Source organism: Pelobates fuscus, chromosome 1 (assembly GCF_036172605.1).
Source record: "Pelobates fuscus isolate aPelFus1 chromosome 1, aPelFus1.pri, whole genome shotgun sequence".
NCBI classification, from domain to species: Eukaryota; Metazoa; Chordata; class Amphibia; order Anura; family Pelobatidae; genus Pelobates; species Pelobates fuscus.
The window spans coordinates 189,026,463-189,041,630 of record NC_086317.1 but is presented as its reverse complement, the minus strand read 5'-3'; the positions used below and the strand labels follow the sequence as shown (position 1 = coordinate 189,041,630).

Below are 15,168 nucleotides of genomic sequence, written 5' to 3'. Positions count from 1 at the left end.
GAAGTAATGACACTGTGTGTGTTCTAGAAACATACTATTCTCTCTTTTCATTGCATTTCAAGGTAATTATTTATCTTTACTGAATCAAAACTTAAAGGTATAGACTACCACCAAAAATAACTTTATCTTTATAAAAGATATATAAAAGATTGGTGTTGCGTCTGTAGCCTTAAAAATGAATTTGAAAAAAATAAATTAGGCAGTTTGCATGCATATTCAAGGACTGATGACTGGAAAAGATTCCATTATTGAACATATGTTTATATAAAGTGTCTGCATGTAATGTATGCTAACTCTCAGAGAAGCATTGGATTGCATAATTGCAGTACTTGGCAGTCACTCATGGTGTGCACTCATTGCTTCTCCACTTCCTTCCAAAAGGTGAGAGCCCATGAGTCGTAAATTATAGCATATAGTCCCTCCCACAGGGTCTCCTTCCTGAAAGTAGATAGAATGAGAAATATATATATATATATATATATATATATATATATAAAATCACACAACTGTGATGCAGCTGTTAAAACACAAATAAATATTACATAGTGTAATATGTCCAAAATGATATCAAATTGCACTTTTACTGGTAACACTCACAATCTGATGTGTTACAAATTGTCTATCACATTGTGAGTGCTACCAGTAAAAGTGTAGTTTGATATCATTTTGGATATATATCACTATATATTATTTATTTTAACAGCTGCATCCCAGTTTTGTGTGATTTTTATATTTCTCTGATGTAAAGAGGTTTCCATTTGGGAGGTACCTTTGAGAAGCTGTACACTTTATTAAGCAAAGTTAATTTATATTTTAGATACGATGAGTAACGTGGTGAGACATTTTAAGTCTAGAATAGGGTGAAAGTTTCCTCTCTCAGGATCATAAACAGGTTCTGTGCTGATGACAAAACCCTTGGCCCTTTTTTTTGTCATCAGCACAGAAAATACTACCTTTCTCCTGTCCAGGTCCTCCTTGCAGCCCGGCTAATCAGCTGCCTTTACATTGTGGGATAACACAAAATACAAAGGATATTTGCACTGATTGTGGGGTGTATATATGTGGGAAGGAAGGGGGGGAGTTTTTTATGCATTTGGCACTTATCTCCAAATGAGAAACAGTCCCTGAGGAAGTCCCTGAGAGGGATGAAACGCATAGGACTTGATTTTATCTTGATTGCTTGATGCCAGTTATTTACTTCTGTGCAAGTAAATACATTTTGTATTGCACATTTGATCTATACTTTCACTTTATTTGGTTGCACTTTATCTTTTATATGATTGAGAACCACAACATCCAACTTCAACAATTGAGAAGACATACAGCTAAAGATTTCTGAAGGCTCTTTTTTTGGTTTCAAAGTGTGTGACCCATTGGCACTTAAATATTTACATTGTGTGTCTGAGACACTAATACAGTCTTGAGTGTGAATGGTACTGAAATCGTATGTGGTAGTAATGGGAGAGCATTCTAAGGCCTCCCAGAAGTGCTTCATATGTCATTCCAGTGAATGCTTTGGGCTTTTGGGCAGTAAGAACCCTGCTTGGTGCGCAAGTACTGGGAGGAACCAGGGGCAACAGATGAATAGGAGCCATTGGAAGACCAAAACAGATGAGGTCAAAAGAGATGTAATTCCCCTGGGGCTGAGTTTACCGATCAAGACTTAAGCCAGAAAGTCTGCCTAGATGTTATTCAACAGGCTGCCGCCTCCTCTGCCGAAGCATCAAACATGAACCCACTAGCTAGCTTAAGCAGTTGTACATGGTTCAACACCTTCCCTGACCAGCTCTTTTTTCTGCCTCAATGATAACTTAATTGCGCCCCATTGACATAGAGTAGAAAGACTGGCCAAAGAGACAGCTGGGTGGAACTGCTTTCCTAAGACTGAGAAGCATTGAAGGATATCATTCAATTTCTTCTCCATGCGACCTGAAAAGAGGTACTATCCTCTAAGGGGAATACTAGTTTTGTTTTGTAAAAAGTAAAAATCTCTCATCAGTTTTGAGAACATATCCCCAGAGTGACAACTCCTTTAGACAGAGGAAACATCTTGGCAGTAGTGGTTGACGTAACCAGAGTAGGGCCTGGTTTTCCCCATTTCTTGAACACAACTGGATATTGGAAAATAATAAACATTTTGGAACCCCATGTAGGGACTGTGACATTTTAATAACCTTAAGCATGAGTAGAAATTAAGTAAAGGAACACTATAGGGTCAGGAACACAAACATGTATTCCTGACCCTATAGTGTTAAAACCACCATATAGCCACCCTGGGCCCCATCATGCCTCCCTAAATATAGCAAAATCTTACTTGTTTTCAAGCCTGAAGCTGGAGCTCTGCATGCTGTTTGCCTCAGAAAAACAAGCTGTCTGCTGATATTAGCAGAAGTGGTAGCCTGATCCAATCACAGTGCTTATCCATAGGATTGGCTGAGACTGACAAGGATGCAGATCAAGTTCAGAGCCAGCACAATTCAAACACAGCCCTGGCCAATTAGCATCTCCTCATAGAGATGAATTGAATCAATGAATCCCTATGCGGTAAGTTCAGTGTCTGCATGCAGAGGGAGGAGACACTGAATGTTTGGATGCATTTTAGGCAGCCATGACACAGGAAGGATCTCTAACATCCATCTAGGCTGTAATGCAAACAATGCATTTTCTCTGTAAAGACCGTGTTTACAGCAACAAGCCTGAAGGTATTGATTCTACTCACCAGAACAAATTCAATAAGCTGTAGTTGTTCTGGTGACTATAGTGTCCCTTAACCCCTTAAGGACACATGACGTGTGTGACACGTCATGATTCCCTTTTATTCCAGAAGTTTGGTCCTTAAGGGGTTAAAGCTTTACACAGAAAGCATAGGACACAGTACCCACAAAAAACACTCTGCATCTGTGGTCTAAATAAATCCCCCCAAACTGAGCAAGATGACATCAGCATCCTCCTTAGACAAAAACTGAGACATGAAATTCACCTGAAAATCAGCAAACCACCACAATGTACCCTAAGACCTTCACCCAGTGTGCAGTGTAAGACACTGGGAGGCAAGTCTCACACTAAATGATGGTATATGCTGTTTTGTTTTTTTTTGTAATTAGAATTTTTATTAAGTTTTCAATTTTCAATAGAGGGAGGGATACAGAAAGGAAAAGGGAGGGGGGGAAAGGGAGGGTATACATACACAATATAGTACTGTAAAATACTGGATGCAAGTGTAGGGTGTTCACATAATTTTACAAAAATACACAGTTGTGGTTTACAGTACATCTTTGACAAGGAACCCCAAGTTCACATGAGTGATATAGGTACTCTCCATCACCTACGTTTATAGCCTTTAGTACTCACACATTAATATAAATCGATAGACCTTTCGTATTTTGTCATCAAAGGTTGAGAATAAGGATACAACATAATGTGGAAAAACGAGTATCAATCTAGTATTGACTAGTGACAATGTTCAACTATAAGTTGCGATTGAATGTCATAGAATGTTTTAAGCCGCTGGTCTAATCCATCACTATTCTTGGATCAATTCCTTATGGACAATTATAGCCTATAGATAGAATCTTAACGGTGTACAGTGATTAATATCGGGAGTCTTCTGAGAGAAGATTAGACCTTATTTGACTTGTTATTTATCGTATAGGGCTTGCAAGCTGCAAATTCGATTTTGTCTGAATTTCTAGGTCTATCCATTTTTGCCAATTTAGTTTTGCTATGTGAATCTGTTTGGGAGTGGTGGCAGATAAAACCTCGTATCTGAGATATTGTCTTGCTTTATGCCATATCAAAGCTGGTAGAGGGGAAGCCCAGTTTCTTCCAATGGCCTGCAATTATATTCCTTGTGGCTAATATTGTCATCAATATAATGTGGGCGTCCGCTCGAGGCACCTTTGCTGGAATCAGCAGGAAAAGGGCTAACAGAGGTGTGATCGGTGGGAGGTTTAACCCTAGTTGTTTCCACAAGTGTTGTATTTCTTCCCAAAGTGGTCTTACATCTGGGCAGTCCCACCAAATATGGGTCATTGTTCCCTTGTCTCTGTCACATCTCCAACATTTAGGCGATGATTGGGGGAACATCTGATGTATTTTATCAGGGGTGTAGTACCACCTATAGATTAGCTTTTTATGGGCTTCTATATGGGAATAACAGGATGTTACTCCTTTCAGGGCTTGTATTGAAGCCAACCACTGTGTGTCTAAGGGGCAATGAGCACATTCGGCCTTCCATAGTTTTCTATAATTATATTCTGGCCGAGGAACCTGGTTTAGTAATATATTGTAGCATGCAGTAAGAGCTTTATTCCTAACCGGTGTAAAATGGCATCGGTTGTATAGCAATATGCTATGGGCTTCAGGCTTGTCATATGTAGCTACCTTATCAGAGATTAAACTTTGCAGTTGGATGTATGGGAAAATGAATGATGGGGGTAGACAATGTTTCGTTTTCAACTCTGGGAACGGTAGCAAAGAACCCTGTTTACATAAATCTGCAATTCGTGAGATCCCTTTTTCCCTCCATTTATTTAAAGATAACCATGGAGATATCGAGTTTAGAGCCGTGATCGGTGCCCAGATTGAGAATTTAGTGTCATCAATTTTGGAGTGGCGGAGGTGATCCCATGCCTGGATTATGTATTTGGTGAGTGGTAGGATTGGTTTGCGTTTGTCCCTCAATTGTTTGGGGGTCCACATGTGGTCTATTGCTGAACCTTTGGGGTCGTACCCATTTTCCATGTCCACCCATTGTAGCGTGTGTTTCGGGGCGTGTAATTTTATAGCGTGTTCTAGCAGGGCAGCTCTGTGATAGGCTGTTATGTTAGGAAATCCCAAGCCCCCTTCTTTAGTGGGAGATTGTAAAAGGATTAAAGGTAACCTGGGCTTTTTATTCTCCCATACATAAGTTGTTAATATAGATTGTAGTTGTTTGAGTAGCGAGGGGGAAAGGGGTATTGGAAGCATTCGAAATACATATAATAATTTTGGTAAAACCATCATTTTGATGGTGTTTATCCGGCCTAACCATGATAGCATTACATTTTTCCATTTGTGTAGTAGTAGCTTGCAGGTTTGCGGTAGCGTGGCAAAGTTGCAAGTGCTGATGCTTCTGAGAGTATTTGTGATCTTCACCCCTAGGTATGTGAGGGAAGTCTGTCTCCAGTCAAATGTATATGTTTGTTTCATTTGTAAAATCTCTGTAGTTGGGAGACGAATGGGTAAGGCCTGAGTTTTCGTTTGGTTCAGTTTATAATAGGAAATGCGACTGTAATCCTCTAGGGTATGAAGAATTTGTTGTAGCGATAGTGTAGGTTGGGTTACAGAGATAAGTATATCGTCTGCAAACATTGACAGTTTGTATTCCGTGTTGTTAATGGTTATTCCTTTTATATTGGTGTTCAGTCGGATTTTTTGCGCTAAGGGTTCTAGGGACAGTACAAATAACAAGGGAGATAGGGGGCAACCTTGGCGAGTGCCGTTAGTAATGTGGAAAGGGTTTGAAGTGAATCCTGCATTGGATACCCGAGCAGAAGGAGAGGCGTATAACGCCATAATGCCTGTAATATATTCTTTAGGGAATCCGAATTTGAGTAGGACTTGGGTCATGTAGTCCCAGTTGAGTCTATCGAAGGCCTTCTCCGCGTCCAGCGCTAAGAGAAGGCCTTCCATATTGTGTGTATCCATGTGAGCCAGGATATTTAGTACTTTCCTTGTGTTATCAGAGCCTTGTCTAGTTTTAATAAAACCTGATTGGTCATTATGTATTATACGTGGGAGAATGAGTGAGAGACGATCCGCAATTATTTTGGCATAAATTTTTGTGTCGCAATTAAGCAATGAGATGGGTCTGAAATTTTGGCAAAGTGTTGCTGGCTTGCCCGGTTTGGGGAGTGTGGAAATGTTTGCCTGAAGCATTTCCGATGGAAGTACCCCATCGGAGAAGCAGTGATTGATAAGTCCGGTGAGATGTGGGGCTAAGGTGTCGGAGAAGGTCTGATAATATAAGTTGGTAAAACCATCCGGTCCTGGCGATTTGTGGGAGGGTAGCTTCCCAATTATGTTTTTTAGTTCTTCAACTGAGAACGGTTTAGTGAGCATGGCTATATCATCTTGAGTTATTGTCGGGAGATGTATCGTGTTGAGGAAGTCTTGTATCTGTGATATCGAGGGCGTGTGTGTATTTTTATCTGTTGAAAGGTTGTAGAGGGAGCTGTAGTATTGTGCAAATGTTTCTACAATGTTTTGTGGATGCATGATTTTGGTTTTGTCTGGTCTTACTAGGTAAGCTACTCTTGAATTGATCATCCGTGATTTTAGCTTGGAAGCTAGAATTGCTCCTGCTTTATTTCCTTGAGCAAAGAATTTATGTTTATATCTTTGTAGTATAAAATTTGTTTTATCTAGTTCTAGTTCTTGGAGTTGGGTGTGTAATTGCTTAAGCTGAGTGTAGAGATCTTGGGACGGATTACCTTTGTTGGTGTGTGTTAGGACTTTGATTTGTTGGATGAGGTAGGTGTATCTCTTTTGCCTCTCTTTGTTTGCGTGGCTAGCCAATTTTATAAAGAGGCCTCTAATTACCGCTTTGTGTGCTTGCCATGTCGTTGGGACGGAAGTGTCTGCCGCGGAATTAGTCTGGAAATACAATTCCATTTCTGCTTTGATTTTTGCGACAGTGTCAGGATCTCTCAGAAGAGAGTCATTTAATCTCCATGAGCCTCTCCCTTTGGTGGGGTATTGGGTGGAAATGGTCAGTGTTATCGGGGCGTGGTCGGACCAAGTAATGAGACCGATTTTTGTAGCTTGGATGCGGGGTATTAGGGATGAGTGAGTGAGAAATCTGTCTATTCTCGAATACGAGTTATGGGCCTGGGAATGGAATGAGAAGTCTTTTTCTGAGGGATGTAATATCCTCCATACATCTACATAACCTGTTTCATGGAGGTGTTGCTTAATGGCGCTGGTGCATGTAGCGCGTTGGGCAAGGGTCTTACGGGAGACCCGGAGGTCTGAGGAGGAGTCTAGAGTGTTGTCTAGAGTAAAGTTCGTGTCTCCTCCTATTATTATTGTTCCATATTTGTGAGCGTCTGCTAACGTCAGTAGTTTGTTGAGAAAAGGTGCCTGATTTTCGTGCGGGCCGTAGACGTTAAGGAGGGTATATGGTTCATTGTTAATATGGCACTGGATGAGCAGATACCTGCCCTCTTTGTCTCCTATTTTCTTATGTAATGAAAAAGTAACATCTTTACTGATTAGCGTAGACACCCCTCTTTTTTTTTTTTTCAGGTATCCAGAGTGGAAACCTGTGGGATGTTGTTTCGAAGAGAACTTGGGCATTTTTGAGCGTAAAAAATGGGTCTCCTGAAAGAAGACCACGGAGGCTTTCGCCTTACAGGCCTCTTCCAGAGCCATCCGTCTCTTATGAGGAGAATTTAGACCTTTAACATTGAGCGAGAGGACAGTCAGTGCCATAAAACCACATCGTAAATGCTTTGCAAAGTGCTGCGGTTGAAATTCAAGCCATTTATTATGTTTTGGGTGTCCCTACACAATGTATAGTGGGGTATGATTCTAGATAGGTTAATTAGTGAGTGCCAATTAGATCGGACCAAAGTGGTGTGTCTCTCATTTGGCGTTATAGTAGTAGTGTTTGGGTGTTCCGGTTCTATCTCAATGGTGGTTTGGACCATCTGTTTGTTGGTGTCGCATACTGTGTACATATGAGGGCGTGTGAGAGGTAGAGGGGTGGGGGATAAAGTGGAGAGGAGAACTATATACATTACGAGGATTAGACTGAGGTCGTCTAACCTGGGTGGGAGAATGTCTTTAATCCGCCCCATGGAGCGAGACGGGGGGAGGGTGAAACTTTAGTACGTCATAATTGACTCTATGGTGAAAATAATTATATTGTAACACTCTATGTTCCATAACATCGTTCGGAAATAACACATTGTTTGCTAGATTGGGTTAACTGCTTTGCAATCTAACTTAAGCTTTTTCCCATTACGTTAGGTATCGCATTTACCATATAACACAGATTCTCAGAGCGATAAACATTACAAGAATAACCTTCAAATATAACATAAGAAGAAGCAGAAAAGAAGAAAAAAAACAAGGAAAGTGTCATAATAAAAGAAATAAACCATGCTCACGCCACCAATTGGAAAACGAGAGAGATGTCAGGAGCGATTCAGTTATGTTTAAGTCCTGTGGACCAGTTGTGGTTGATTTTTGTAGGTGACTTATCCGGGTCTCGGGATGCTGGTGATGCGGTTTGGAGAGTGACCGGAATGTCCCATTCTTTGAGCTTTTTTGCCCCGTCTGTGACCGTGTGGATTTGATGTTCCGCTCCATTTCTTCTTATTATTAGACGAGTAGGATAACCCCATTTGTATGGGATGGCAGCATCGCGGAGTGCTGTTGTTATAGGAGATAGATGTTTGCGTTTGGCAAGTGTCACTGCAGATAGGTCCACAAATAGCTTGACACGTTGAAATTCTGGAGGAAAGTTGTCAGGGCTTCTTGCTGCTTTCATTACCATTTCTTTGGAGGTGTAGTAATGCATACGTGTAATCACGTCTCTTGCAGCTGTATTTGCTAGAAATTTGGGTCTTGGAAGGCGGTGAATACGATCCAGCCTGAGTTCTTCCATCGAGAGAGTCGGGCATAGTGCTTTAAAGAGACCTGTTGCATAATCTTGCAATTCTGCTGGTTTAATTTCTTCAGGTATCCCTCTTATGCGGACGTTGTTGCGTCTGTCTCTGTCTTCCTGATCAGCAAGTTTGGCCTCTAAGTACGCTAATCTGGATTCTGTAGTGTCACAGGCCGCAGCCATTTTGTTGTGGGCGCTTATCAGCTCCTCTGTTTTTTCTTCCAGCATAGTTGTGCGCTCGTTAATTTCTCTGATGTCTGCGCGGACATCTTGTGCCAATTTGGCAAATTCTGCTTGCATGGATTGTTGGAGCTTTTGGAGCATGCAGTGCAGGGTATGTTCTGACGCCGGCTCCGTGGTTCTCAGCGAGATAGAGGTGCAGTCACTCTTTTCAGAGCTGGCAGTAGGCGATGTCTGGCCTCCGGCGCCATCTTGGAATTTGATGCGCGGCGGGGTAAGTGGGGAGATGTGGGTTTGTGCCGCTCGTAGTTTCGTTTTTTTTCGTAATTTTGTGTGACATGATGATTCCGAGCCACTTGTGAGTGGTTTTCGGGGTCAATTACGGCGTTTTCCTCTTCTCTATTCGCAATAAACTAATCACCCTCGCAGGAGCCGACACTTCACGCGTCCATCTTCGCGCGCTGCACGGCCACGCCCCCGGTATATGCTGTTTTGAAGGGCCAACAACCCATTAAAGATACTACTTTATACGGAAGCAGTGCGTAGGATAGGGAGGTTCGTAAATAAAGACCTCCCTATTCAAAGACTGCAACACGAGGCAGACACTCCAGTGGTGTCTTGGGGCTTAACCCCTAGTAGATAGAACACAAAATTATAACTATACCCTTGCTAGAGTACAAGCTCCGCCAGTGAATGTTAGCTGGAGAATAATCTCAAAGAATATATTTACAAAAGTAACAATGTTATTAGACTGTGTATCTTGACCCATAATTTAATCAAAGGAGTGAAAGGTCAGCGAAAGTTATCCAAAGCCAAATGGCTGCACCTCTATTTACTCAAATTAGAATACTTCCTAATTGCCAGAGTGCAGACTTTAATAGATATGGTCTATAGCTGGAATATGATCTTAGTATATAGGTGAGTAAGAGAGTCTAGTCAATGCTTATCAGAATAGAACTACTCTGTATAGATAGCTAATAGAGAGTTGAAAAGAGATTAGGAAAAAGGAATGAAAAAATCAAAAAATCCAAAAAATCTCTTGATACATAGTAGAGAGTGATGGCATCTGTGGAGGATTTTCCATGTACTTACCTGTGGGCCCTCAGTTAAACCCTCTCTCTGCTGTTTTAATACCTGGATCTGTTCGGTTCAAAATGTATGAAAGAAATGTATTCGTTTACCGAACAGAGACCACACACCCTGGTTAACAATCAACATTAGAACAGAGAAACCGCAACTTAACTGCTACTAGGTGGCCGCCATTCGGCATACGAACACGTGGCGAGAACAAAGGATGGCGGTCATCTTAGAACTCACGAACGCTGTCAGCGGGACTTATGCAGGGATTGCCTGGAACTAATTTCGGCACGGCAACCATGCGAACGCCCGGTCCCCACAGAAGTCCTGGATGAATACATTCCCCTCCACGAATCAAACTGGCGTTCGGTAGATAGAATCTACCGAATGAGGGGAACATTCACATGTAACCAGCTGCACCATACGAACGGTGGTTTTCGTGTAGTTAGATGCGAACGAAGACCGGCTCTTGCTACTGATTCTATGGAACTCTAGATCGGATACCTCCACATGGCAAGCCGGTCAAACTTCCACACAATGCGACACGGAAACTACCGAACGGAAATTCGTGAAATTTGGATATATGACCACCAGTATCCTCAGCTACCCAGGGATGTTGAAATTATGTTTGTATGATGTATAAAAAGTACTTTTCTGGAATTGTTAAAAAACTGTAAATGTTCTGGCCAGCAGATAATTGAGCTGTGTGTATTGCAAGAACTCAATTATCTAGCCTGGCCCAGAGGAGGAGTTTTATGTTGTATAAATTGTGAGTTCTGTGTGCCAGTAAATCAGTCTTGTTCCAGCATTAAGCTTTGGCTCATGTGTGGATTATTTGGCGATCCCAGGGATATTTCTACTCGTGGAATATTTGGTGATTTTCTTTTATGGGAAGAAGGGAATACTTGACGGAGTAACTGATTGTACCGTCACAACTGGTGGCAAGCGGCGTGATTTTCCCTTCTTTTTCCCTGCACCGAGGATTCAAGGAAGGCACTAGTGTATAGTGCATGGAGGGCAACGCTAGCACTCATGCAGCGACCCTGGCTTCAGAGGAACTCAAGGGATAGAGCTAGCTACGGGCAGCGTCCCTATCCACAGCAACATGGAAGAGGAGTTCCGCTGGAGGTTACAGCAGCACTTGGCCCAACAGGATGGGCCTGTACCAGAGGAGGGCATACTGGACTGGAGAGAGGCCACTCGTAGGGAGCTGTGGTACGATGCCCTGGACGAGGTACAGCGGCGGCGGGGCAAGAGTCTCCCCAGAGAAGAGCAGCGGTTGCAGAAGCAAGTGGCCCTGCGGATGCCCTTCCTGGGAGAGCAGCCCCTGGAGGAATGGGTGAAGGAACTGGAACACCGGGCATGGCAGGAGCTATGGCTGGAGGATGCCTACCAGGCGCTCTGGTGGTATATGGCACAGTGTATACCCAGGACAGCCGAGCATGACCAGCCATAGGGAGAGGAGTTTGATGGTCCTGGCTTGTTATGGGAGTCCTTTGCAGAGCCTGACTTCGGGAGCGCTACCGAATGAGGGGAACATTCACATGTAACCAGCTGCACCATACGAACGGTGGTTTTCGTGTAGTTAGATGCGAACGAAGACCGGCTCTTGCTACTGATTCTATGGAACTCTAGATCAGATACCTCCACATGGCAAGCTGGTCAAACTTCCACACGATGCGACACGGAAACTACCGAACGGAAATTCGTGAAATTTGGATATATGACCACCAGTATCCTCAGCTACCCAGGGATGTTGAAATTATGTTTGTATGATGTATAAAAAGTACTTTTCTGGAATTGTTAAAAAACTGTAAATGTTCTGGCCAGCAGATAATTGAGCTGTGTGTATTGCAAGAACTCAATTATCTAGCCTGGCCCAGAGGAGGAGTTTTATGTTGTATAAATTGTGAGTTCTGTGTGCCAGTAAATCAGTCTTGTTCCAGCATTAAGCTTTGGCTCATGTGTGGATTATTTGGCGATCCCAGGGATATTTCTACTCGTGGAATATTGGGTGATTTTCTTTTATGGGAAGACGGGAATACTTGACAGAGTAACGGATTGTACCGTCACAGCATCATTATGTGAATCTGTTGTATCAAAGCCACATGTATTGGTTGTTTGCAACACTGCTGAATACTCTGTGAAGCAAAGTTGCAAGGTTGTTGCTATTAGGAACAGAATGTTCATAAGACAGCCCGGGGTAACAACCAATGAACTTGCCTAAATAATACTCTGCAGTCCATGGTTGTATAGGTTGAATAGGAGGTGCCTCAGTGTGTCTTTGATGCTCAATCCTGAGCCAGTCCACTAACTACAGAAGGTGAGGGCAAGCTGGACAGTGTAAGAAACGCTACTGTTCTGATGCTAGTCTAGACTAATAAGAGTAGAAAAAGATTGTGAAAAAAATAAGTGCTATAGTGCAGAACCATGCTTTGAATGCTGGTTGCCTGCACTGTGAAGAATAGTGCCCTGTGAAAGAAGAAAAAACCTGACACGCATTTCGGTGCCTGTATTTTAGGTTGCAACTACATGTTAATAGATAGATCCCATAGAACCCACTGTATGGCAGTTGAAGAAAGTGTTGGTTCTATATGTTTCCATGTTTTCCAAGTCAGAAAAGGTTTTAGATTGTCTGCGAATGAACTTACAAGCTTTGCATCGTCCACAATGAAAGGTCCCCTCTGAGGGGGATTTGAGCCAGGTTGTGGTATTTGTTTTGGTGGAAAGATGGCTAGGTACCAGCATATCTTTTAGGTTGCGGCCTCTTCTGGCTGTCATAGATACATGGGACATAAGGACCTCTTTAACCCCTTAAGGACACATGACATGTGGGACATGTCATTGTTCCCTTTTATTCCAGACGTTTGGTCCTTAAGGGGTTAAGGTGCTGGTCCTGATGTAAAAGTGGCCAGTATCTCTCTAGTGTACTCTTTACTCCGTGCCAGCCTGAGTCAAAGGTGCCTATGCACCGGATGATGTTTGATTCACTTCTCTGTTCTTGATGGTCTATAAGAAGATCAGGTCTTTCTGTCAATAGTGCTCTTAGATAGGCTTTCTTCAGACATTTATTAGGATAACCTTTGACTTTAAACTGATATCTCAGGGTTTTTGCTTTGTTTTTAAAGTCTTCTACTGATAAACAGTTCCTCCTGAGTCTCAGATATTGCCCGATGGGTATACCTCTTTTCAGTGCAGGGGGATGGTAACTCTCCCAGTTGAGAAAGTTGTTAGTAGCCGTTAGTTTCCTATAGAGGGTCGTGGAGCACTTAAACAGTGACATCTAAAAAGTAGAGTTTTTGATCCCCAATTTCGTAGATAATTTTAAGATTAATATCATTGATATTAAGTTCCTCTACGGAATTTGTAAACAGTTCTTTGGTGCCAGTCCACACTATTAAATTGTTGTCTATGTATATTTTCCACAATTTGACAAATACAGTGTATTTACTTAAGTGTAAACCAAAGATGACATTCTTTTCCCACTAACCCAGGTGAAGGTTTGCATATGAGGGGGCACAGGCTGTCCCCATGGCCGTACCCTTCACCTGGTGGTAGTTGATACCCTCAAAAAGAAAATAATTGTGAGTAAGCATAAATGAGAGTAGTTGTGTGATAAACTCATTGTGTTCCCTTAGTGTGGGGTCTCTGGTCTGGAGGAATGTATTCACATGTTTGATGCCGATAGAGTGAGGGATTGAGCTGTAAAGGCCCTCGACATCTAGGCTGCATAATATTCCTTCATTAGGCATGGTAATACTGTTGAGTACGTTGAGTTTGCTTTGTGTCTCTCAGATGGGATAGGAAGGTAGGTAGGATGAATCCCACGAATTAGGGGATTCATCCGGTTACCGACCCCAATGTGTGTGATATAGTATTTCGGGAGTTTTTGGGCTCGAACAGAGACCGACCGCAGGGCCAGATTTTATGTAACTATTTTCGGCATAATTTTCCATGCGGTCGGTCGAAACTTTACCTTCCTATAACTCCCGAACCCCTGGTCTGATCTGGGTGATTTTTGGATATGTTTCTCACCCAGATCAGGGCTACCAGTGGGTACCATATTTAAAGGTATAGCATACATATTTGGGGTACATCCAGAAAGTGGGGAAAATGTGTACAGTATAATTATATCATCTGTTAAGCCAAGGGTAGGAGATGTGTGGGAGGTAACGACTCTATGATTGGTGCAATGTGTAATTACTGTAAATCCCTCTCTTGCATGGGAGAATCTCATAAAAGCAGGAATGTTGCCAATAAATGCGAGTTCTACTCCTGATACTGTGTGTCGTCCAGTTATTGGGAAAAGGTGATGGGATATCTGTGGATTATATTGCTGATCATGCTATTTACCCTATTGGATTTGTATTTGTTCCTGCATCCTCTGGATATATTGGTGGAGTTCAGCTGTGGGAAATCAGCTCTCCGCTACATATGTCCTTTGTCCAACAGAACTTATCAAATTTTGGTGTGGGTACAAAGGACATACCTCTTCTCAGAACTTGAGTCTCTAGAGGGGAGAGCTTATATGAGGACAGGTTAACGATTTGGCTTTCCTATGTCCGTATGCTCTCCTCCACTGGTAACCCTCTGTGGATGACCGGCTCCTTGTGCTTCATTGTGCTTCCTCTATGTTGGTTCGCACTAAAAAAGTAATCCCTTTTTTTTAGGATACTTCTAGTGTTTGGATCTGTGGAGGTTAATGGACCCTCTAATTCTGAGCCGCTAGTGTCGCATTCTGAAATAGAAAACTGCTCAAAGTCCTTTTATATTTTCTGTATACGTTCCCTGTTTTGAAATCTTTCAAATCTCTCAGAAACTTAGTGTTTCCTGGTCTTAATGGCAGTTTGAAATCTGTCTAGCTTATTTTTAAGTTTGATCTCAAGTTGTTCAATATTAGCCTCTTTTTTGTGAGTTTGTATTTTTTCAACCTCCTCCTCTACTTCTCACTTTCTCTTGTCTCTTTTTCTCAAATCTGCTCAGTATGTCCATAATTTACCTGCTGCCTCTTCCCATTCCTTGATGAATTCCGTTTTCTCAAAGTGGGGGGCAGGGATATTTTGTACCCTGAGGCCTCTTGGGATTAGGTCTTTACTTAGATACTTTTTTAGGGAGGCAATTTCCCAGCCAGCTTTTATTTGTTGTTTGAATAAATAGGTTAAATGGTTTAAGGCTGAGTTAATGTTGGTGTGTGTTATAGTTTCTTGGAGGTGTTGTTCAGAGAAAACTTGGTCTATGTCTGAATACAAAGTGTCTGA

The 15,168-nt window shown here is 42.2% G+C and overlaps 1 protein-coding gene across 1 annotated transcript in view; it reads left to right on the top strand.

The window, feature by feature from the left end:
- LAD1 (ladinin 1) overlaps window positions 1–15,168 on the top strand; it is a 675,989-nt gene that overhangs the window by 234,665 nt on the left and 426,156 nt on the right. The gene's annotated exons all lie outside the window — the stretch shown is intronic.